This window comes from Eptatretus burgeri, chromosome 14 (genome assembly GCF_056783735.1).
Source record: "Eptatretus burgeri isolate ZD-2024b chromosome 14, Ebu_testis_v1, whole genome shotgun sequence".
Classification (NCBI taxonomy): Eukaryota; Metazoa; Chordata; class Myxini; order Myxiniformes; family Myxinidae; genus Eptatretus; species Eptatretus burgeri.
Window position 1 is genome coordinate 30,584,564 of NC_140974.1, and position 25,949 is coordinate 30,610,512.

General features: G+C 44.3%; 1 long non-coding RNA gene across 1 annotated transcript in view; it reads left to right on the top strand.

The window, feature by feature from the left end:
* LOC147012889 (uncharacterized) overlaps window positions 1-24,863 on the top strand; it is a 25,155-nt gene extending 292 nt beyond the window's left edge. Inside the window, exons 2-3 of the long non-coding RNA XR_015050956.1 lie at window positions 13,212-13,284; window positions 24,431-24,863. This is a non-coding gene — a long non-coding RNA (uncharacterized LOC147012889). The remainder of the gene's footprint in view (window positions 1-13,211; window positions 13,285-24,430) is intronic.
* Window positions 24,864-25,949: the final 1,086 nt, after the last annotated feature.

The following is a 25,949-nucleotide window of genomic DNA, read 5'->3' on the forward strand; positions in this document are numbered from 1 at the left end:
CACACACACACACACACACACACACACCACACACCACACACCACACACCACACACCACACACCACACACCACACACCACACACCACACACACACATAGACCTACCTGGTGTTGGCGCAGTGGTTAGGGCAGCGGCTTGGGATCCAAAAGGTCCTGAGTTCAAGCCCCGTTGGGCCACTGAATTAATACACCAGGGGGTTGACTCAGCCTGTCATCTTTCCGAGGTCGGCGAAATGAGTACCAGTATACTGGGCCGGTGTATACCCCGGTTAAAAATAGGTGTACCATATCCCTGTGTCGTAAGAGGCGACCAGGGTTGCGTCAGGAAGGGCATCCGGCGTAAAACATGTGCCAAATCACTATGCGGATCATACGGATGATCCGCTGTGGCGACCCCTAACGGGAGCAGCCGAAAGACGACGACGAAGAAGAAGATATACATACATACATACAGTGGGGAGAACAAGTATTTGATACACTGCTGATTTTGCAGGTTTTCCCACTTACAAAGCACATAGAGGTCTGTAATTTTTATCGAAGGTACACTTCAACTGTGAAAGACAGAATTTAAAACAAAAATCCTGAAAATCACATTGTATGATTTTTAAATAATTAATTTGCATTTTATTGCATGAAATAAGTATTTGATCACCTCCCAACCAGAAAGAATTCTGGCTCTCACAGACCTGTTAGTTTTGTCTTTAAGAAGCCCTCCCATTCTCCACTCATTACCTGTATGAACTGCACCTGTTTGAACTCGTTATCTGCAAAAAAGACAGCTGTCCACACTCAAATCACTCAGATTCCAACCTCTCCACAATGGGCAAGACCAGAGAGCTGTCTAAGGACATCAGGGACAAAATTGTAGACTTGCACAAGGCTGGGATGGGCTGCAGGACAAGAGGCAAGCATCTTGGTGAGAAGGCAACAACTGTTGGTGCAATTATTAGAAAATGGAAGAAGTTCAAGACAACAGTCGATCTCCCTCGGTCTGGGGCTCCATGCAAGATCTCACCTCGTGGAGCCTCAATGATCATGAGAAAGGTGAGGGATCAGCCCAGAACTACACGGCAGGACCTGGTCAATGACCTGAAGAGAGCTGGGACCACAGAATCAAAGAAAACCATAAGTAACACACTACGCCATCATGGATTAAAATCCTGCAGCACACGCAAGGTCCCTCTGCTCAAGCCAGCGCATGTCCAGGCCCGTCTGAAGTTTGACAATGACCATCTGGATGATCCAGAGGAGGAATGGGAGAAGGTCATGTGGTCTGATGAGACCAAAATAGAGCTTTTTGGTTTAAGTCCACTCCACTTTTAAGTCCACTCGCCGTGTTTGGAGTATGTGTTTGTCCATGTACACTCGCCGCCGTGTTTAAGTCCACTTTTAAGTCCACTCGCCATGTTTGGAGGAAGAAGAAGGATGAGTACAACCCCAAGAACACCATCCCAACCGTGAAGCATGGAGGTGGAAACATCATTCTTTGGGGATGCTTTTCTGCAAAGGGGACAGTACGACTGCACCGTATTGAGGGAAGGATTGATGGGGCCATGTATTGCGAGATCTTGGCCAACAACCTCCTTCGCTCAACAAGAGCATTGAAGATGGGGTGTGGCTGGGTCTTCCAGCATGACAACGACCCGAAACACACAGCCAGGGCAACTAAGGAGTGGCTCCGTAAGAAGCATCTCAAGGTCCTGGAGTCTCCAGTCTCCAGACCTGAACCCAAGAGAAAATCTTTGGAGGGAGCTGAAAGTCTGTGTTGCCCAGCGACAGCCCCGAAACCTGAAGGATCTGGAGAAGATCTGTATGGAGGAGTGGGCCAAAATCCCTGCTGCAGTCTGTGCAAACCTGGTTAAGAACTACAGGAAACGTCTGATCTCTGTAATTGCAAACAAAGGTTTCTGTACCAAATATCAAGTTCTGTTTTTCTGATGTATCAAATACTTATTTCATGCAATAAAATGCAAATTATTTTTTTTTTAATCGTACAATGTGATTTTCAGGATTTTTGTTTTAGATTCCGTCTTCACAGTTGAAGTGTACCTATGATAAAAAAATTACAGACCTCTACGTGCTTTGTAAGTGGGAAAACTTGCAAAATCGGCAGTGTATCAAATACTTGTTCTCCCCACTGTATATATATATATATATATATATATATATATATATATATATATATATATATATATATATATATATATATATATATATATATATATATATATATATATATATATATGTATCTTCTTCCTCTTTCGGCTTGCTCCCATTAGGGGTCGCCACAGCGGACCAACCGTCTCCATTTCGCTCTATCCTCCACATCTTCCATTGACACTCCAACCACCCGCATGTCCGCCCTCACCGCATCCATGAACCTCTTCTTTGGCCTTCCTCTTCTCCTCCTGCCTGGCGGCTCCATCTTCAACATCCTTCTCCCGATATACTCTGTTTCCCTCCTGTTCACATGTCCAAACCATCTCAATCTCGCCTCTCTCACTTTGTCTCCAAACCGTCCTACCTGCGCTGTCCCTCTAATATACTCATTCCTTATCCTGTCCATCTTCGTCACTCCCAACGAGAATCGCAGCATCTTTAACTCTGCCACCTCCAGCTCTGCTTCCTGTCTTTTTGTTAGTGCCACCGCCTCCAAACCATACAACATAGCTGGTCTCACTACCGTCTTGTATACTTTCCCCTTCACTCTTGCAGCTCCCCTTCTGTCACAAATCACTCCTGCAACTCTTCTCCACCCACTCCATCCTGCCTGCACTCTCTTTTTCACTTCTCTCCCACACTCTCCGTTACTTTGGACAGTTGATCCCAAGTATTTAAACCAATCCACCTTCCCCACCTCAACTCCTTGCAACTGCACCATACCACCACCCTCCCTCTCATTTACGCACATGTACTCCATCTTACTCCTACTGACTAACATTCCCCTTCTCTCCAGTGCGTACCTCCACCTCTCAAGGCTCGATTCAGCCTGCTCCCTACTCTCCCTACAGATCATGATGTCATCCGCGAACATCATAGTCCATGGAGACTCCAGTCTGATCTCGTCCGTCAACCTGTCCATCACCATTGCAAACAGGAAAGGGCTCAGAGTCGATCCTTGGTGCAATCCCACTTTAACCTTAAACCGGTCCGTCATTCCTACCGCACACCTCACCGCTGTCACACTGTCCTCATACATATCCTGCAAGATCCTCACATCCTTCTCCAACACTCCCGACTTCCTCATACAATGCCACAACTCCTCTCTTGGCACCCTATCATAAGCTTTCTCTAAATCCACAAACACACAATGTAACTCTTTCTGGCCTTCCCTATACTTCTCCATCAACATTCTCAAAGCAAACATCGCATCAGTGGTGCTCTTTCCTGGCATAAACCCATATTGCTGCTCACAAATCGTCACGTCTCCTCTCAACCGAGCTTCCACTACTCTTTCCCACAACTTCATGGTGTGGCTTAACAACTTTATCCCTCTGTAATTTCCACAGCTCTGCACATCACCCTTATTCTTGAAAATCGGAACCAGTACACTTAATCTCCACTCCTCCGGCATCCTCTCACTTTCCAAGACTTTATTAAACATGTACTCCGTCTTACTCCATCTTATATGTATATGTATATATATATATATATATATATATATATATATATATATATATATATATATATATATATATATATATATATCCACACACAAAAAACACACACACACATATACATCGAAACTTGTGGATTGTGACGACCACTCCCCGGATCTCCATTGGACATACTCTAACACCAAAGCGTCACCGCCAACCCGAAGACATTAGCCCGGCAACTCTGTCAAACAGTCAAATATTACATGGTCAACATCAGTTATACATCAAACGGAGCTGCCATTTGATGCTTCCTTGAATTTTGGGCTTATTTGCCCTCATCAGGACAGCATACCAATAATTATCTAACCAATGATGACCACATTCATCATTTAAACATGAGACGCACCTCCTGACACTTATAATGAGCATCACTGCAGATTATGTCTCACACGGTAAAACCGCATAATCCGCAAAGAACATCCATCTGTTTGCCACCCAGACAACTTTTCCTGCATATGCAAACCATTCAACCAGAAGGCACGTGATGTGATCGGCAGGTTAACCGAAACATATGGAGTGTGATAAGCACTCCTCCATTCTCCATTGGACATTGTCGAACAACATAGGTGACGCTTTGGTGTATGTGTATGTCCATGTACATGCGCAAAGTTGGTCGAGACCTATACTGTGAATGACACTATCATGGACATGTACATGTATGCCTGGTGTTGGCTTAATGGTTTGGGTGGTGGGCTTGGGTTGTGAGGCTCCTGAGTTCAAATCCTGCTCAGTTGTTGAATTAATAACATGTGGGGTTGACTCAGCCTGTTATCCTTTTCATGTCAGCAAAGTGAGTACCAGCTTGCTGGGATGATTGAGCCATTTGATTGTCCTGTGTTGGATTGGCATCCTGTCCAGGATTGTGCCCAATCGCCCATGAGACTGCTTCAGCAGCACTGATGCTCTCTCCAGAGTATGTTCCCAATTGATGTAGATGGACAGATGGAGTATATATACATATATACTCAATATGTTTATATTCATATATATATATATATATATATATATATATATATATATATATATATATGTACAAGCCTGGTGTTGGCGCAGTGGTTAGGGCAGCGGCTTGGGATCCAAAAGGTCCTGAGTTCAAGCCCCGTTGGGCCACTGAATTAATACACCAGGGGGTTGACTCAGCCTGTCATCCTTCCGAGGTCGGCGAAATGAGTACCAGTATACTGGGCCGGTGTATACCCCGGTTAAAATAGGTATACCATATCCCTGTGTCGTAAGAGGCGACCAGGGTTGCGTCAGGAAGGGCATCCGGCGTAAAACATGTGCCAAATCACTATGCGGATCATACGGGTGATCCGCTGTGGCGACCCCGAATGGGAGCAGCCAAAAGAAGAAGAAGATATATATATATATGTACATGGAAAGTGCTTTCAGAAACTATTCACATTTTGATGTGTTACACCCTGAATTTCAAATGGATGAAATTTTTAAAAATTGTCACCGATCTTCACAAAATTCCCAACAATGACAAAAGTGAAAACATGCTTTGAGGAATTTTTACAAATTAATTAAAAATGAAAGATTGAAATGTATTGCATCTATAAGTATTCAACCCCCTGAGTCAATACTCTGTAGAAGTGCCTTTGGCAGCAATTCCAGCATTGAGTCTTCTTGGGTGTGGCTGCATCAGCTTTGTACATCTGAATTTGGAGATTTTCTCCCATTCTTCCTTGCAGATTTGCTCAAGCTCTGTCAAGTTGGATGGGGAGCATCAGCGAACAGCAATATTCAAGTCTTTCCACAGATTCTCAATAGGATACAAGTCTGGCAGCCCCATTTTGAAACTCTCGCCTGCATTCTGTGAGGGCCCAAGGGAGAAGGATACGGTCAGTTGTTGACCTCCTTGGTGTAAAGCCTGCTTGCTCTGGGTGCTTGTATTCAAGCAGATAGTGGCAAACCCCATCAATAATTATCCAATCAAAGACCTTGCCTGGCACTGAGAGTCACCCTTCCCTTTTCACAGAGGGACAGAAGACCCCTCTTCCAGTCAGTCAGGATGATGCCTGTGCTCCAAACAGAGCATTGAACTGAATGCAATGACATGAGTACAGCATTTCCACCAGCCTTGATAAGTTCAGCATGGATTCCACAAATCCCAGGAGCTTTACCTCCTTTCAACTGGTTCAGTGCAGCCTGTGCTTCTGCAAATGAAGGTGGACCACAGTTGATTAGAGGGTCAGAATTAGTGATGGTAACACCCCTGACATCCAACTCAATGGCTGGTGGGTCAACCTTGTGCAGCCGCTGCAAGTAACCGGCCCAGCAGTCCTTCCATAGCCTCCTCTGTCAAGAGCTTACTACCCTACACGCTAACGTCAGTACACTGAGGGGCAGGCTTAGAGTAATGCAATGTGCAAATTCCCCTACAAGCAGGGCACAAATCACTTGACCACAGATGATGCTCTACCCATTCCTAGATTCCTCATGCATAGGCCTCCTTGTCTGCCCTCAGCAAACATAAAATTTCATGCCTCAGCTCTCTCAACAGCTCAGCTCTGCCATCAAGCCTGGCACTGCGACTCTGGTCAATGGTACCTAGTGTCCCTTGCGAGACAAAGTTATTCGATGCCTGATGGTGGGTTCCAAGACGACCCCTGGCAACACCAAGGATAGTGGTATTGAACACAACCCACAACTCTGCAGGATCCCACGAAACACCCAGACCCCCCCATATCCTTACTCAGCCTGTTCACAAACTCCTCAGCTACCTTCTCATCCTTGAGCTTGCCAGCATCCTGCAGAGGCTAAGATGGCACAATTCTCCTGGATTTGATCTGCAACTTCAGATTTGCTACAACGAGCCTGTGCTCAGTTTTGAGGAAATGAGCACTCCGGTCGACCCTGCAATTATGGAGCACCCTTCAGCGACAATGAATGAGCAAATGGTAATTCTCCTTTGCCCCCACCCCCAGCATTGGAATACCAAGTCCAGTAATGAAGTTGTGGGCGCTGAAACCATGAACCAAACACCTGACGTCCATGACTTCTTGCAAAGCCAAGGAACTTAGTGCTATTCTGGTTCACAGTTCCAGACCCGAGTGGACCAACACAAGTTTCATAAGCATCCCTCTCAGTGCCATTGGAGACAGTGAAATCCCCCAAAACAAGAAGAGTATCTTGCCTTGTAAAGTGATCAACCACAGACTTGAGTGTGGCATAGAATGCCTCCTTCACAATTGTAAGATCACTCACCTTAGTCGGAGCATATACAGACACCAGAGAAATGGGAGACAAATCCTCAGTCTCATGAAATGCTTATTGCCCGTTGTTACCCCAATTATCATGGAAGTTACAGCAACAATTATCGCACAGCTACAGCAACTCCTTGGGCATGGTCACCATCAGAACGACCAGACAAGTCGGAGGTGTAACCACCCACAATGATCTCATCACTATCCGGTTTCCGACCCTCAGAGTGCCGCAATACTGATGTTCAAATTCTGGAGCTCAGATGATAGCAGAGACAGGTGATCTTCCTCTCTTTACCTGAGGACATTCCATTCCAGGCTCCCACCCGAAGGGAACGCCTCAGGTTAACCCGAGGAGACCACCATCTGGTGGATGACACCTAAGCACCACCCCGACACACACCACCACAATATGACCCAGGAAGGTTATCCCATGTTTTTCCTCCTATCATAAAAGAATGGTGCTCCCGAAGCCTTTACCCCAATCACTCATCCGGTGAGCTGCCCTGCGAAGGGCACCTGCACATGAGGTACTCCCACGGAGTGGTTTTTCAGTTTTCTTTGCTTTGTTTGTGTGTGTTGCGGTGCGATGTGTTTTACGGTGGCCAGAGTGCAAATCCTGCCACCAACCTTCTCGAAAAAGGCAACTAAACTGCAGGAGGACGACCACAGATAGTTTTGCACCAGATATAGATGGCCGTTTGCTCACAAGGACCGCCCACAGACACGGAGATGTGCCAGTACTCAAAGCATCCACCTCCATTTCACTGAAAGATCTTGATTCATGGAGTAAGGTGTGAAGTGGTGTAGTTCTCAGAGTTTTGTTCTGAAAGCTCTGTTCAGGATCGTCACTGAACCCCGGACTGCCTCCAATTGTAGTTCGTTTGTGGTAATGTTCCCGGGGATGTTTTTTTTTTAATCTCAGTGAGGTTCTTCTTTATCATTCCTGTTACTGCAATTATCACTTCTGCAATGTTGATGCTCTTCAGTTTCCAAGATCTCTTGATATCATTTGGAACATCCTGGTATTTGGTTATTCTCTTGATTTCTGCGTTATTTAACCCAAAATTGCTGGTTACTGATTTCTCAATCAGCAATGCTATCTTTTTCCTTTTCTTCCTGAGAATGATGTACAGTCGCATGCTTTGTTTTCGATGTTCACGCTCGAAGGGATAATCAGGTTCTATATGAGCATGACCTCATTTTCAATGATTGCCCTCGGTTCGCGTTTCCATGAGTTTTCTGGAACGAGGATGTTGACTTTTCTGCAGATATGCCAATGAATCACTTTGAGTGCAGTCAACCCTCAAATATCGTGGGTTCTAACATCTTGGGTTTCAACCAATCACAGGCAACATATTATGTTCCGATTTCATTATCGCAGAATTTTATTTCAACCAATTGCGTTTTTTGAACTGAGATGATTCATCGTTTGTGTGCCGTGCATGAACGATGACCTCCCATTTTGAGGCTTGTGTTGTTTCTCGCACACTGTTTTTAATGAACCAAAATATGAAGCGATGGACAAAGTTAGTTTTGCCAAAAGGCAGAGAAAGGCTATGACATTGGGCAATAAGATTAAGTTGGTAGATCGGTTGGCTCGAGGAGAAAATGTGGCATCTGCGAAGTCTGCCATTATGGGGTCAATGAATGGAGGTAGAACCTTCCCCATTGTACTCTTCCTCATTCCTCAACCGTCATTTTCCTTCAAACCTCAATCCTAAGCCTTCATTATTCTTTAAACCTTATTTCCAAACATACATTTTACAACTCTGAATTCTAACCTCATTTTCAACGCTTCATTATCCAACTCTGTATTTGAACCTCATTCCCAAACCTTCATTTTCATCTCCGTATTTGAATGTTATTCCCAAACCTTCATTTTCCAACTCCGTTTTCGAACATCATCCACAAACCTACATTTTCCGACACCCGGACATGAATCCCTGTTCTAATGCTTCATTCACAAACACACATTCTCCACTGCAGCTCATGAAGCAAATCTCAGTGACAAATCAGGTTTTTAACACCGATTAGATGGGATTATTCTGCGAGAGGATGCCTACCTCACAGCTTCCTGTCCAAGCAGGGAATATCAGAATTCAAGGTGAGGTAGTTTAGGATAGTGTAAACCTTCTCCATTGTGGTGATGCTGCAGGTGACTTCATGGTAAAGCTAATGCTGCTTTTCCCATCACCTTCCCCTTCCCCCACTCCCCACTCATCCTTCCCCATTCTCCGCTCATCCTTCCCCAGTCATTCATGACCCTTCCCCCATTACACCCTCCCCCCTCTAACATTATCATCCCAAGCTAAGTAAGTGGTTTCTATTTTTAGCAGAGTACAGTATAAACAGTACATAATGTTCTTTCCCTCACCCACCTCACTGTTTTGTAATAAATTTAAAAGGTAAAAGTCTCGTGTTTTTGTTTAATTTACACTATTTATTGTATTTACATGTTTATTTCAATGTTAACATGCTGTGTGTGTGTGTGTGTGTATATGTATGTATATATATATATATATATATATATTTATATATATATATATATATATATACACGAGGTCCGTCTAAAAAGTAACGGGACTGAGCCTGCTGTGTGCGCCACTTACACAACTTGAATGAACGGGTTGCGTCAGTCTTTCGCAACATTCCAGCAATATATATGATTGGTGATGGGGTTGACTGCTCATTGTGTGAGTTTTTTTCAGGTCGTGCTTTACACGTTGTCCACTGAGTCATTGTGAGCAGAGAGCCGATCTGAAGTTTCTTGCCAAGCTTGGCAAAACACCTCCAAATCCTTCGCAATGCTGCAGCAAGTCGACGGGGACAAAACGATGTCACGTAACATGCATATGAATGTCACAAGATGTTGAAAGAGGGGCGGGAGGAGGTTGAAGACGATCCACGGTCTGGAAGACCTTCAACAAGCAGAACAGCGGACAAGATCGAGCATGTAAAGCAGATGGTGCATGCAGATCGTCGATTCACAGTGCGGATGATTGCGAAGGAACTTTCCATCAACAAGGACACTGTCTGGAGTATCAACACTGAAAATCTCGAAATGCGCAAGGTGTGTGCAAAGATGGTTTCCAAGCTGTTGTCCGAGGACCAGAAACAGCAAAGAGTCACTGTCTGTCAACACATTATCGAGCCCCTCGAGGACAATCCAGATCTTCTCGGGAGAGTCATTACTGGCGATGAATCGTGGATATTCAAATATGATCCCGAGACCAAACGGCAGAGTCATCAGTGGAAAAGTCTGGCATCACCAAGACAAAACAAAGCAAGGATGTCGAAGTCGAAGGTCAAGGTGATGCTCATCGTGTTTTTTGGACATCAAGGGCATCGTCCACTTCGAGTTTCTACCACAGGGTCAAACAGTGAATCAATACGTGTACAAGGAGATCCTCCGGCGCCTCATGAGATCAGTCCTGGACAAGAGGAGGGATCTGTGAGAGAACAACGCCTGAGTGCTCCACCATGACAATGCCCCTGCTCATGGTGACCTGAGCATCCGACAGTTTCTGATGTTAATGAATGTGCCAACTCTGGAGCAACCCCCGTATTTGCCAGACTTGGCCCCTTGTGATTTTTTTTCCTATTCCCCAAGCTCAAGGGGGTGATCAAGTAGACCCGATTTCCTGATGTGGAGGCCATCAAAAGGGCGATGATGAAGGATCTCTGGAGGATTCCAGAAGAAACCTTCCGGAGGTGCATCGAAGCGTGGAAGAAGAAGATGGCCAAGTGTGTGAGACTGGAGGGAAACCATTTTGAAGGGGACAAGCTGTGATTTCAATATATTTTTTGGAATAAAATTTCTGTGAAGTCAGTCCCGTTACTTTTTTGATATATATATATATATATATATATATATATATATATATATATATATATATATATATATATATATATATATATATATATATATATATACACAGGGTGTCCCAAAAGTCACCTTGGGATGGAGAAATGAAATAACATTTCTGTTTTTTAATAATTTGTTTTTCTTTTCTTTTCAGAATTTAGATTAACATTTGGAAATTACCCATGGAAAAATTCACAACTGAACAAAGAACCAAAAATCGTGGAATTTTATTTTATATTTCATCGATAAATTATCCTCACCCAAAGAGCATACTGCTGACACTTCAATGCCCGGAAAACCACCTTCAGATTTCATGATTCGTCAGTTGAGTCAACGCTTTCAGGAGCGTGTAAAGGAGCGTGTTTTCATCAATAAGCCCCCAAACAATTCAGCAGCTCAAGGGCAACATCTGTGCAGAAATTTGAGAGCTGCAGCCAGAGTTATTGTCCGCTGTTATGGAAAATGCTGTCGAAACAGCCAGTCTCTGCGAAGCCGAAAATGGAGGACATCTAAGCTGCATCATTTTTCATAAATAAAGCAAATTATCTCCATTTTGTACATTTTATTTTGGTATAAAAATAATTACAAATTATTTGAAAAACAGAAATATTATTTAATTTCTAAATCCCAAGGTGACTTTTGGGACACCCTGAATGTACATATATATGTATATGTATGTATGTATATATATATATATATATATATATATATATATATATATATATATATATATATATATATATATATATATATAGTTACGAATTTGGAAATCGATCACACACAACATGCAGGTTCCTTTATCTCAGTTATCTCGTTAAGTACGTGTTCTATAGATAGCTCCCTTCCATTGTTTTATGGGTAAATCTATGTAATTGTGCTGTGATTTATTTTAATAGTTAGGTCAGAACAACAAAGAAGAACTCTCCCATCCCGTGATTCAACAGCTGACTCAGCAGCATAAACGGGAATGACGGTTGGGACGGGGGTTGGAACGTGTCGTCACGAGATTCAGGAAGGTAAACAGCCCCCACCCGCCGTTGCGGGGGGGGGCGCACAAGGGCGCATGAGTCACGCCGAAGCGAGGCGGGGCGAAGAGGAATAAGAAGGGGACCTTCTGCTTGGCTCGAGTTGGTTCTTGTCGGGGGGTTGTTCTTCGGATGGCTGTTGCTCTGCTTCGTGGTCTGGTTCGGCTGGCTCTTCTTGGTTCGTGGAGCTCTTCATGGTCTCTGCTTGGTGCGACTCCTTGACCTCATCTTGGTGGGTGTTTCTTCGGGGAGGCGACGCATCTTCTGAGGGATCGGTGCCTCGTCTCACCAGCACCATGGTCCGGAGCGTGAGGGGATCCGCCGGAGCTCGGAAAGGATCGCGGCTCGCGGTGATTGGATCCAGCTTGCCCACGCTGGTGCCCGGTCCGAACAGCTTGAAGACCACATGAGGTGGAAAGGTCCGAGGCAGACCCTGGGCTTCAGCTCATCTGTCCCTCCGAGCTGAAGTCCATATTCGAGGCATCGGCCACCATTTCTTGGGTGTGTGTGCGTATGTGCGTATGTGTGTCCGTGGGCCCGTCTCACAAGTAGAGAACTGTTAAGTGCTTTGTGTGCTGTAAATGATTGCATTGCATTTTGTATAGTCGGTTTAAATCTGCTCTTATGTGTTCCCTAGTTCCCCATTATTACTGTATAAATAAACCCCATTTGTTAAATGTATCAGCTCGTTTTGTGTTTCTTTCATCGGCTCGACATGACGCGTGTTTGAGGATTAGTGTTCGTAACTTGTTCATTTGGTCCGGCGTCGGCGGAGGGTGAACTTCCCCGGTAGTCGGACCACGTGGGTACTTCGGTAAATTGAAAATTTGGCAATCGACCCTACCCCATGTGGTCTATCCATTGGCGAACTTCGGTCCAGTCAGGACCCGTCCACTCCAGATTTATCCGGGGCGACAACCTTTACATTCCGGGTGATCAGTCAAGCCGACTCCATTGCTCCATCTCGCGGTCATGCTCACGGCCGACCCCCCCCCCCCCGGCCCCGCAACAATATATATATATATATATATATATATATATATATATATATATATATATATATATATATATATATATATATATATATATATATATATATATATATATATATATATATACACACACACACGTCAATTGTAATGTGTTGAATTCTGGCGGCCATTAATCTTCCTCAATATTTTCTCGAAGTCCAGGAACCGAACCCCCCTTTTCATATTGGCCCTTGCTTTCCACTATCGCAGTTTTAACTATCGCGGCATTGTCCAGGAACCTAACCCCCCCTCTTCATATTGGCCCTTGCTTTCCGCTATCGTGGCATTGTCCAGGAACCTAACCCCCACAACATTGGAGTGTTTACTGTACTTTGTTTTGCCATCATGTGTAAAGTTGTTCTGATAATAGGTTTTTTGCATCCCAAAAGTAGGTGACTCGTACTTTCTATTTTTGTCTTGCAGAACCTACACTTGTCCATCTGGCTCAGTCCCACCATCTTTTTAAAATCCATTGGTGTCGTGTCTTTGATATAAGGTATTCATTAAGATTCCTTCTCTGTCCCAGTTTTGATGACCTCTTCTTCGTCATTCCAATGAGTTCCTTTGTTCTATCCCCCACTCTGTCCAAATCTTTTTTTGTATTTTCCTGTTCTTTTGGTGTTCTCCCAGTTGTTGTTACATATTTCTTGATATTTATTTTTATTTTTTATTTTGACTTTATTGCAATCTTTGGGCCTGTATTTATTGCTGTTTCATTTTCCTGTGTGGCATCTTCTATTGGCACCCGTTTTTGGAAATTCCTTGCAAGGTGATTTAGGGATATTTTTCAGGTTTGTTGCTTTCATGTTTGTTTACAAATTGAATCCAATAGTCTGTTGAGCATGACACATCCTCAGCTGGTTCAACACTCATCACTCTGTTGATCTGATTGAGTTCCATCAGGCCGCTCCCCCACTCTCATCTCTGCAGGTACATTCTTGGGATGCACTGGTTTTTGCAGAATATTTTGTCGATGGAAAGGAATTTTTTTGTTTTGATGTCTAACTTATTGATTTCTAATTGTGGCAAGTTTATTATTGCACAGCTGTACTGGAACAGTGGTACTGCAAGTTGGTTTATAGCTTTCATTTTGTTTCTTGTGGAGAGTTATGTTTTCAGGATTAGCTTCATTCTATGGAGGTATGCTTTAGCAATTGTTTTGCACATTTGTTTTTGACATATTTGGTGGCCCTCTTCTACTCCAAGGTATTTGTATGATGCTACGTTTTCTCATTCCTATGTTGCTTTACTGAGGTTGATTTTTATGTTGGCTGTTTTTGTTGGTGTACCTCATACAAATGTGCAATTGCTGTACTTGTCTAATCCAAATTCCATTTGAATGTCCTTGGAGAACCTTTTTACGAGTTTTAGTTGTCTGTCAATTTTTCGTCAGTCGGTGTGAAGAGCTTTAAATCGTCCATGCGTTGCGTATGTGTCACTTTTCCTATTTATTTGGATGTTCTTCTTTGAGTTGTTCGGTGTATCCATGTCCTTCTTTGTTGATGAGGTTACTGAGTGGGACAAGAGCCAGACAAAACAAGAGCAGGGAAAGCTGTTTCCCTTGAAGATCCCACACCACATCTTCACATCTGGTATTCAATATTTCCTTCTGAGTGTTGTAATATCAATACAACATTCCAGAGCTTCATTGCTTTCTCAATCAGTTTGATTATTTGGGGATTGATTTTGTATATGTGCATGCATTTTGTCATCCATAAATGTGGGATACTGTCGAAAGCTTTCCAATCATCTATCCAGGTGCTGGACAATTTGATTATTTGCATTTTGCAATTTTCATTTCTGGCCTTTTTCAGTTGTAGGTCATCAATTGTTCCATAACAACCTCTCTTACATCCATTTTGTTCTGCCTCTAAACCTCCTTGTGTGTTAAGTAATGGTACATCATTTCTGTGATGATTCCTGTCAGAAGTTTGTATGTTGTTGATAGGAATATTATTGGCCAGTATTTGTCAGGAAGTTGGGTTTCGTCAGATTTTATTTTAGGATGAAAAAGGTGTTTCCTTGTATGAGCCACTCATCTACTGCCTCTTCCTCTTGGATCAGTTTGATTAATGTCCTGGCATTGTGGTTGTGGAGAGCGTCAAGTTGACTTTGTGTCCAACAAGCGGTTGCTGAGAGAGACTCAAATGAGATTTGTTACCTGCATAGTCCGTGAGCATCAGCTGCGGCTGTGTGGACATGTGGCTCATTTTCATGTTGCTGATGCAGCTCACCAGATTCTCTCAGTGAGAGAGACTCGTGAGTGGAGGAGGCCAATGGGCGACCACGTGCCTCGTGGTTGCAGCAGGTTGATCAGCATCTCAAGGGGATGGGCCAGGCATCTGCTTGGGGGATGGCCAGACGGAGGACCCTGGAGCACCGGTGGAAAGTGGATGCAATACCCTCTGGTGAGTTCCAAGACATCCACTGGCAACATCAAGGATGGTGGTCTTGACGATACTCCTCAACTCTTCAGGATTCCCCCAAAGACCCAGACCACCCCAACTCTCAACTCAGCCTTTTCACAAACTCCTCAGCTACCCTCTCATCCTTGAGCTTGCCAACATCCAGCCTAGGCTGGGATGGTACCATTTTCATGGATTTAAGGTGCAACTTAAGAGTTGCTACGGCAAGCCGGTGGTCAGTATTGAGGAACTGAGCACTCTGGTAGACCTTGCAGTTCTGGATCATCCTCCAGTGACCATCAATGAGCACATGGGCAACCTCCTTTGCCACACCACCACTGTTGGAATAGCAAGTCCAGCATTGAGCCTGTGGGCATGGAAACCATGAACCAACCACCCTAAATACGTGACTTCCTGCAAAGTCAAGGAACTTGGTGCTATTCTGGTTTCTCATTTCCAGACCCATGGGGACCAACATTTGTCTCATAACCATCGCTATCAGTTCCAGTCGATGCATTGAAATCCCCCAAGACGAGAAGAGTATCTCGCCTGGGGCACTGATTAACCACAGACTTGAGCGTGGAATCGAATTCGTCCTTCACAGTGAAATCATTCCCCTTAGTCAGAGTATATTCAGAGACCAGGGAAGCGACATCCGAGGAGTGACAAGTGCTTTGTTTCATAATACACTCATTGACTGATGTTACCTCAATTCTTATTGGACAAAGCTTCAACAACTCATTGGGCATGGCAACCATCATAGTGACCAGAACAATTGTACATGTTTCCACCCGCCATGATCTCACCACTACCTGGGCTCCGAGCCTCAGAGAGTGCTGCAATACCAATGTCCAAATGCTTGAACTCAGATGATTACATAGACAGTTGATCATCCTCTCTTAGGGATAGGACATTACAGGCACCCACCCGAAGAGACCGCCTCAGGTTAAACCCAAGGAGGCCGCCATCTGGTGGATGACACCTCAGAACCACTCTGCCACACACCATCGCAATCTGACCCAGGATGTTTACCCTCTGCTTTTCCTCCTATCATTAAGGAATGGGGGTCCTCAAGGCTTCGCCCCACTGCCTTCATCCAATTGGATGCCCTCCCAAGGGCTCAGCACAGGAGGTACTCCCATAGAGTGGGTTTTGTTTTCTTTACATTTGTGGGTTTTTCGGAATGAAGCATTTTACAGTGGCTGGAGTGCAAATCCTCCTTCCAATCTCCCAAAAAAGTAACCCAACTGCAGGAGGAAGTCTGCAGACATGGTTGGGCATGAGAAATGGAAGGCCCTTGGCTCACAAGGAGCTCCTCCGCCCTTTGATAGGTTTTGTTTTTTATCCTTGTCTGTCCATATCCATCCACCCTCCTCACCAGAAAACCTGGTGGGACAGACCGATTCGTCGCCGACAACCCGACCATGGAACAGGTTAGTACAGGTTTTCATGGCACCAGTAGCAAGTCCCAGATCTAATCTGACTTGACATGACAAAAAGGGTGATTGTAAGGACCGCAACAACTACTGAGTGATGATGCTGCTGTCAGTGCTTTGCAAGGTCTTCACTCAGATAATTTTTGACAGGGTTCACCACCATCTGCTTGAACATCAGCACCCAGAGCAGTCGGGCTTTACATCAAAGATGTCGATGTTTGACTCTAACCTTGCTCTTCGGTTCCTCACCGAATGCAGCTGAGAGTTTCAATAGGGGCTGCTTGCAACCGATGTTGAACTCCACAAAGCATTTGATAAATTCAATTGAGATGCCCTCTGGAGGATTCCCGGTCCTCATGGGGTGCCACCAAGATTGATCAATCTGATTATTTTAAAACTATACTCTGCTACTGAGAGTGCTGTGAGGTGTGGTAGTTCCATCCCTGACTTATTTGCAGATGTTACTGGAGTTCTTCAAGGGTGTGTACTGGCACACTTTTCGGATCTTGTATGGTCTGGATTCAAGGGTGGATGTCAGACAGATCAATCTGCAGTGCATTGTTTTGGAATGTCAAGATCTCTGACCTTGATTTCGCAGATGATGCAGTCTTCTTTGTGGAAACTCTGGATATCCTTTTGGGGGCCCTCAAGGCACTGAATGAGGAGTCGGAACCACTGGTATAATGGGTTTCCTGGGTAAAAACTAAGATCCAGGCTTTCAATGACATGGTGGGATGTGCAATCTTGTCTGTTCCTGTTTGTCACAAGGATGTTGAGGTAACAGAGGGATTCACTTCCCTTGTTGGTGATATTCAAGTGTCCGCACATTGTGAGCCAATAGACAATTGGCTCAGGCCTGGGGAGTTATGGATTAATTGGATCATCGTGTGTGGTGCTGCATCATCGATGGATCGATGATGCATCGATGGATTAATTGGATCATCGATGCAGGAGGACAAAAGTCTGAGTGTTTAAGTCCTTGGTGCTTCCAATCTTGCTCTGCAGATGTTAGACTTCGACTCTGACCAAGGATCGGAGATGGAGACTTAACTCCTTTGGTACCAGGTGTCTGTAAATTCCTTGGCTATCTCTGGCAGACTTTGTCTCCAACAAGCATTTGCTGAGAGACTCAGATGAGTTTTTTTTTTTTACCTGTGTTGTCCATGAGCATCAGCTGCAGCTGTATGGACATGTGGCTCATTTTCCTGATGCTGATCCTGCTCACCATATTCTCTCAGCAAGGGACCCTCAGAGGTGGAGGAGGCCAATGGGTCAACTACATGCCTCGTGGGTTCAGCAGGTTGATTGACATCTCAAAGAGATGGGGATGGGCTCGGCATCTCCCTGGGGGATGGCCAGACTGAAGTCACTGGTGTACTGGCGGAAAGTGGATGCAGTGACGAGCTGCTCTTGCGCATACTCCCATTCCTGACCTGAAGCATGTTTGGATGTGTCACAGTGCAAATCTTGGATGCTGAAGAAGACAAGCACAGATCCCTGCATCAGTGAAACACTTCAAGAGGGTGTTGACACTTATCCTGCCAGGTCCAGGCATTATTTTGCAGTACTCTTGACATTTTGAAACCAATTGCATTGATAGGTCATCTGATTGGATGAGTCCTGAGTGGGAGTAATTATCCTGGGACATCTACTTCTTAGTTATTGGCATATATCTTGTTGATTCAGTGAGTTTCTAACATCTTTTGAGGTTTCCTCACTTTATAGAGCATTGTAACATTACGATTGGAAGACCCTACATGAAGGTGTCCAATTATTTGGTTCCTCTCATTTGCTGACAGACATTACATTGCAATGGATTGTTGATGACTGCAATCAATACGTTTTTTTTTTGAATGATCCACAAGCTGTTGGCTCTGAAAGACTGCTTCAAAATTCCTCTGAATGCCTCGTGTCATCTCCAATAATAGGCCGCGAGGCACCGAGCTTTTTAGTGACTTTTCGTGGCAACCCTCTTAGAAATAAATAAAACTTGGAAGATAGATTCATTCAGAGATACTGGACAGATATCTAAGTGTTGTCTGGGAAAAATCATGGAACAAAGGGGTGAAAATTAACCATTTAATCACCTGTAATACGAAGGTGTGGTCATTAGGCCATAGTGCTTTGAAGATAGTGTTTCTCTCGAAGGAAGTGTGTGTCATCGTCAATTCCAAGATGGCCGCTCCTGTGGAAGGGCATGAATGCTTGATCCATCTTTATCAAAATAAAGGCAAAACTTCGGGGCGAGTTTCAAATTTCACCGAAATAAGTTGGGATAAGGTGAAAGAATGTGCGGTGAAATGGATTTCCCTGGATGGAGTGGAACGGGAGGTGAGTGAACGACACCATGACCTGTTTACGAAGTCAAAACTGGCCGACCTCGTCCCGTCCTATGGCTATCATCGCGAGTGCTACAGCCGTTTCACCAATAAAACCTTCCTTGCTCGAGCGGCTAAGCGGAGTTCAGCTGCATAAGTAGATTCTGAAGAGATTTCAAGTGGAATGTCACCACCACCAAGGGAAACTTGAGCAAACTCTGAACAGAGACTGTAAAACCAGTGGTGGGATCACTGGCATCACTCTGAATTCCAAAGCAGTACAGCAGTGGATTCTGTCCCAATCCGAGCGGGCAGCGATTACCCGCCAGTGTGAAAACATGGCTGGGTACCATGATGATGGTCGGTGTCGAAAAGATCTTGACCAGTCGAGAATACGCCGAGATGAGGCCGACGTCTGTAAAGTCATGGAATGCTTTAAGCAGATGGTAAATCCATTCACCTGCAATCATTCTGATTTGATCAGTGTCAGCTCTGGTGTCATAGCCACACCGTCCTGCGAGAATGACATGATGAACGCCTGGACTGCTGGCGAAGAAGCGACTGCCAAGTTCCTTTTAGAACGTATAGTTACTGGCCAGTCGGATCTGCATGCTCCCATCACAAAAATGAAATTTCAGTCATTTACGGGTCAGGCTAGGGCCCGCGTCAAGGATCAGAAAGGATAAGATATTAAAATCTCGGACCGACAACTCTTTACCAGATTACTGATTCTTGGTAAAGCAAAAAATGTAGACCTGAAACTTGTGCTTTCACATTCACTCGGTCAAGTGTCATATCCATTGGCGAGCACAGACGGGTCCTTAGCTAAAACAAATAAAGCAGCTCTCCTCCGCTGTCTTGAGACCAAGTGGCCTGATTGCCTAAATGACGTTATTCCTGTGAATGGCGCACTCATTGTCGATGTCATGGCTCTCATCCCTGGTCTTTCTGTGGCATCTTTACCTGGAACTCTCGGCCAACTGGCAACCACGCTCTTGACCAAAGTCTGTCGTTTGTGACTTCGGCAAGTACTCCAGGATCGACGTCATCTTTGATCGCTATCCAGAGTTTTCAATCAAGTCCACTGAACATATTCGAAGAGGATCAAATCAGTCTTCGATTTTGCAACATATCTACAGACCAGAACAAAGGCTGCCTCTCCGCTGGAAGAATTATCTTCTGAGCGGCAGAAATAAGGAACAGCAAGCTAGTCGAATTCCTGTATTCTCAGTGGAGTACACAGCGTTTGGCAGACTCCTGTTTCGATCTCTATATCGGCCATGGTGACAGCTGTCATAAGGTTACGACTGATGACGGGATACGGGAAGGCCACTGTTGTCGTAGTCGATGATCTGATGTGTGATCATTGCGAAGCAGATACACGTCTTATACTGCACTGCTAGCATGCCTCACGCACGCACAGTACTGTCGTCATAGGAGCCCAGACTCCGATGTCGCAACGATCGCTCTATCTCGGGTACGGGACTTTCCGGCGATGGTCCTTTTCGAGATGGGAGTGAAAGAAAAGGCAAGAGTCCTCAACCTGTCAATTCTCTCTGAAATGATGGGCACTCGTTCAGGTGAAGCCATCCTGGGGCTTCATACGTTCACTGGATGTGACTCGGGAAGCGCCTTCCACGGTAAAGGCAAAAAGAAAGCCTTTGACATCATCAGCCGGAGTGAGGATTATCAGGCAGCGTTCCGAGATCTTGGATAGGAGTTCATGTTGCCAGAATCGGCTTGCTCTGTTTTGGAACAATTCGTATGTCAGTTGTATGGACAGTCTTGTTCAAGTGTTGACGAGGCCCGACATCATTTATTCTGCACGAAGAATTCTGCGAACAGAGTTTGCCACTCACTACTGATGCTTTGAGGCAGCATTCAAAGAGAGCAAATTATCAGTTGGCTATCTCACGGCGATGTACCCGGCAGTACATCAATGCCCCTAGTCCAGATAGCCACGTATGGATTGTCAGGTCAGACTGTATTTCTATACATTGGATGACAAAAAGGTCTGCACCTGTTGAACTGATGGAGTTAATCCATTGTGGTTGTCGAAAAAATGTGTGTGAGAGCTGTCATTGTTCGTGCAAGTCGAACAACATCTCTTGCACGGAACTGTGTTCATGCAAAGACTGGAATAACTTTGCCACTACACAGGTTGAGGAAGCATTACTGAATGATGCCAGTGATGACCTATCCGATGAAGAAAATTGAAATAGAAATACATCATGAAAGTTTCATTCGGTAACAAAAATTGCCACTGTTTTATCCTGTATGTGACAACATGGATCTTCTTCTTCTTCTTTCGGCTGCTCCCTTTAGGGGTCGCCACAGCGGATCATCCGTATGATCCGCAGAGTGATTTGGCACATGTTTTACGCCGGATGCCCTTCCTGACGCAACCCTGGTCGCCTCTTACGACACAGGGATATGGTACACCTATTTTACCCAGGGCATACACCGGCCCAGTATACTGGTACTCATTTCACCGACCTCGGAAGGATGACAGGCTGAGTCAACCCCCTGGTGTATTAATTCAGTGGCCCAACGGGCCTTGAACTCAGGACCTTTTGGATCCCAAGCCGCTGCCCTAACCACTGCGCCAACACCAGGCTATGTGACAACATGGATATATTTACATTTAATTGTGTTTTTGGTGTTATGTGTCTTCCCCACTGACGTAATACCTCAGAACTGGCCCTGCATCAGTATACAGAGCACGTAAATACCTTTTTCCTTACGTTAATCCTGATTTCGGAGACAGCGAGCCCCAATCAATGCCAAGTTCGAAACTGGGTCATGTGCACTTCCGAAGTCCGAAAAGTAGGTCATGTTCAACATTGTTCCCATGACAACATATATTTTTGAAATCTTTCGTTAAAGAGGTTTCAGAAAATGTATAGGTTCCCTATTTCCAAGAGGGTTGTCACGAACATGTTTTTCTTGGCACGGTAGATTTCTGTGGCCCAAGGCCTATAAGGTGCAATTGTTGCACGTGCTGAACGAAAAGGCTCTGAGAATGAATGCTGGAATATCCCTTCAGTAATTCTGTTACTAGTTATACATGTTCTCTTTTTATAACATGGGGAGAGAGAGAGATAGAGATAGAGATAGAGATAGAGATAGAGATAGAGATAGAGATAGAGATAGAGATAGAGATAGAGATAGAGATAGAGATAGACAAGCCGGTAGGCGACATAGGTGGTCGCTATATAATTGTATACTTGTCTTACAGTTTTTGACGGATCGGGCTGAAATTTTTTGACAGAGGTTGATTATAGTGTGCATAAAAGCGCAGAAGCCGATTTTTGATTTTCGAAAAATATACATATATATAAATATTTTTCGGATTTTTGTCAAAAATTTCAAAGTCACGTTGCTAGGCAATGGTCGCGTCCATAGCAACGGTGCTCAAAAGCATACAACTGGATCCTGGTATGTTCCACTTGAACCTACCAGTCAAGTTTCATCAAAATCGGTTGACTCCTCTGACCTACAGAGCTGTCCATTACATACAAACAAACAGACAAGCCGGTAGGCGACATGGGTGGTCGCGAAATAATTGCATACTAGTCATACAGTTTTTGACGGATCGGGCTGAAATTTGTTGACAAAGAGGTTGATTATAGTGCACATGAAAGCACGGAAGCTGATTTTTGATTTTCGAAAAATATATATATATAAAAATATTTTTCAGATTTTTTTCCAAAATTTCAGTCCCGTTGCTAGGCAGCGGTGGCGTCCATATGAACGCTGCTCAAAAGCATACAACTAGATCCTGGTATGAACCTACCAGTCAAGTTTCATCAAAATCGGTTGACTCCTCTGGCCTCCAGAGCTGTCCATTACATACATACAGACAGACGGAAAACCTGTGCATTACGGTAGTCTAGCGACCACCCAATAAACAATGTATGATATAGTATTTGGGTGGTTGGAATTATACATTGTGTTGAAAGAGAAAGACGCATCCAACCAAAGAAGAAACTCAATCTACCGAGGGGTCAAGTCTGGACTGCACGAGAACAGGGAGTGGGGAAGCACTTCCCTGCCATTCTTTGAGATTTCCTCCAATATCAAACGCACAGTGTGAGTTCTCGTGAAAGATGACAGCTGTTTTCATCAGGCTCTTTTCCTAAAGTGCAAGTTTCAGTTTCTTGAGCTTCTGAATGCAGCAAACCACATTTATGGTTTCCAAATGAGAAGAGAAGAGAAGAATTCATCCTGTCTATCACTACTTTTACAGAGCCCAGGCGACGAAGGTGCCAAAGAGTGGAACAAAAGGCTCTGTCGGCATTTCCAAACTCTCTCATTGGCACAAAGATGCCACCCCAAACCGTAACCACGCTCCAGCAAGATTCCAGAGTTGCAAATGGCCTCAGTCGCCACCCAGCTTGGCCATGTAACAGAGCTCCATAATTTATATGGCGTATGGGTTTTCGGGAGCGCTCTCCAGCCACGAACGTGGGCTGGACTCCACCCAAACGCTGTTAGTTAGCGGAGTGGCAGAGCTACCCAGTCATCACCAAATGAATTCCAGTGCACAGTCGTGCTTTGAGCTACATGCCAAAGTATTCTGGCTTGGAGACACCCACTCTGTCATCCATTCCTTCGCATCCTCAATGACTTGTGTGCATCCAGGGACTCGATGGCAGTTGCGGCAGTAATAGTGAGGTAGCGGAAGCACTGCAGTATTTGTGGTAAAGTTGTTGAAGCATTGTAAGTGGTTGCGGTGATTGTCTTGATGAGGTTGAAGTCGTTGATAGTGGTTGAGGCGTTTGTGGTGAAGAAGTCGGGTGTAGGTTATTGTGGGGATTTTTAGGAGGCGATGAAGCAATCATGGTAAGCGTTGTAACGTCGTGGTGAGCATCGTGAGGGTCTGAGGTGAGGCGTCAGTTGCTTAATGGCACGTCGTTTTTATGAATGGGGGATGCTGAAGGATATTCTCATGACATCACTGTCCAGCCTGTGGTGTGCATGCGTGCATGACGGGGTTCATTTGTGAAATAGAGTGAATAGAATAAAATAAGAAGAAGGGATTGAAGACCTCACTAAAAGCCCTACGCAATGCATCTTGTCCGATTTACCCACTAGACATATGGAAGGTCTAACTGAACGAATACTAATGAGATAACTGTTTCTGGATCGCTATATGTTGGACGATATTACCTTGAGGGGGGGGGGGGTGCTGGCTTCACAGAAATGCAACCATGTGTAATATGTATATACGAGTGGGGTGTGTGAACACATTGTGTAAACATACGAACCGCGGTTCCCAATGTCTCAGGTCACTCACCTGTAATTGATTTTTCTTTTCTTTTTTACATTTATTTACATTTTCATTTACAGATTATATATGCCTGGGTGTTGGCTTAATGGTTTGGGTGGTAGACTTGTGATCTGCGGATCCTGAGTTCAAATCCCACTTGGCTGTTCAATTAATACTAGGTGGGGTTGACTCTGCCTGTCATCCTTCCAAGGTCAGCAAAATGAGTGCCAGCATGCTGGTACCCTGTGTTGGAGTGGTGACCTGTCCAGAATTGTGCCCACTAACCAAGGGGACTGCTTGGGCAGCACCAACACTCTGCACTGAGTAACGGATGGATGGATTTACAGATGATTTCCAATGCTTCTGTAATTTTTCCTGGTGCTTCAGCTTCTACGTCCATCATCATCACAAAATTAGTGCTTTCCCATTGTCTCAGGTCGCTCACCTGCATTTTTCTTTTTTAATTTGCATTTATTTTTATTTTCATTTACGGATGTTTGCTGATGATACTGTGAATTTTTTCGGTGTACCAACTTTGATGTCCAACAGCATGCAAAATTTCAGCTTTCTAAATCACCAGGAAGGTACCGATCCTTAATATCAGTCAGTGAGTCAGTGAGTCAGTCATTGTAACAGTGGTTCGAGAGAGAGATTTATTTCATATATATATATATATATATATATATATATATATATATATATGTATATATATATATATATATATATATATATATATATATATATATATATATATATATATATATGTATACTGTATCCAGAAAGACAAAAATATTTATATGTGGTAATACATATTTGTATTTGTATGTTTATTTTTTTTACTCACTCAAACTCATGTTGATGGAAAACAGCTTTCTGTTGGGCTTATCCTGTATTTAAGTGACGTCACGAGTGTCCGGAATTCTGATAGCTTTCTCTCTTGGGAGTCATTAAACGCGACCCTCTGTTGACCTTAATTTGTAAATCCAGCTATAAAGACTTCAAGTCGTTCAGGTCCTTGACGGGGCTCAAGCTTTATCAGACGGCAAACGATTCCTTGCTCCACGAAACACCACACTGACTACATTATGCACGGAGCCGAGAAAAGGGTTTGCACGGTCATTTATCTAAGTTCATTATCTGGCCATACCCTCACCATTGAAAATAATGTATGTGTATTCCAAGGCAAATGAGCAATTTCGTGGTTCATCCAAGAAAAATCACCGAAATATTGTAGTACCATCTGACCTTTATTATGTAAAAACGTTGAAAATAGTGCTTTGTTTGCGCACGTGTTCACCTGCGGTGTTGGAAACTAAATGAACGTACGGAAGTGCCTTTTCCTCACCAAGTCGGCATTATTCTGAATCTATCAAGGTTATGAAGAGGCGTGATGTACAGGCGCCCAGAGGGCCTGGGACGTCTGAAATTGCAGATATGTCCATCTATTGTGTGCTTTGGCAGCGCACAGGGAGCCGAGGCACTCGAGAAGCTGAACAGAGGCCGCAAAGCACGGAAGGTAATTTGGACACGTCCCCTCCTCCTCCTCCCAATCCAAAAATTATTCATAATTCACACTGTCGGTCTATGCAATTACGCTAGCCAGGGGTGTCCGTGTGTTCCATGCCTTGTGTATGGTTTCAAGGTGATTGTTCAGATTAAGAAAGACAAACCAGGGTTCTTGATAAGCTTGTGCACTTGAGAAGGGGTCACATTTGCGCACACACACACAC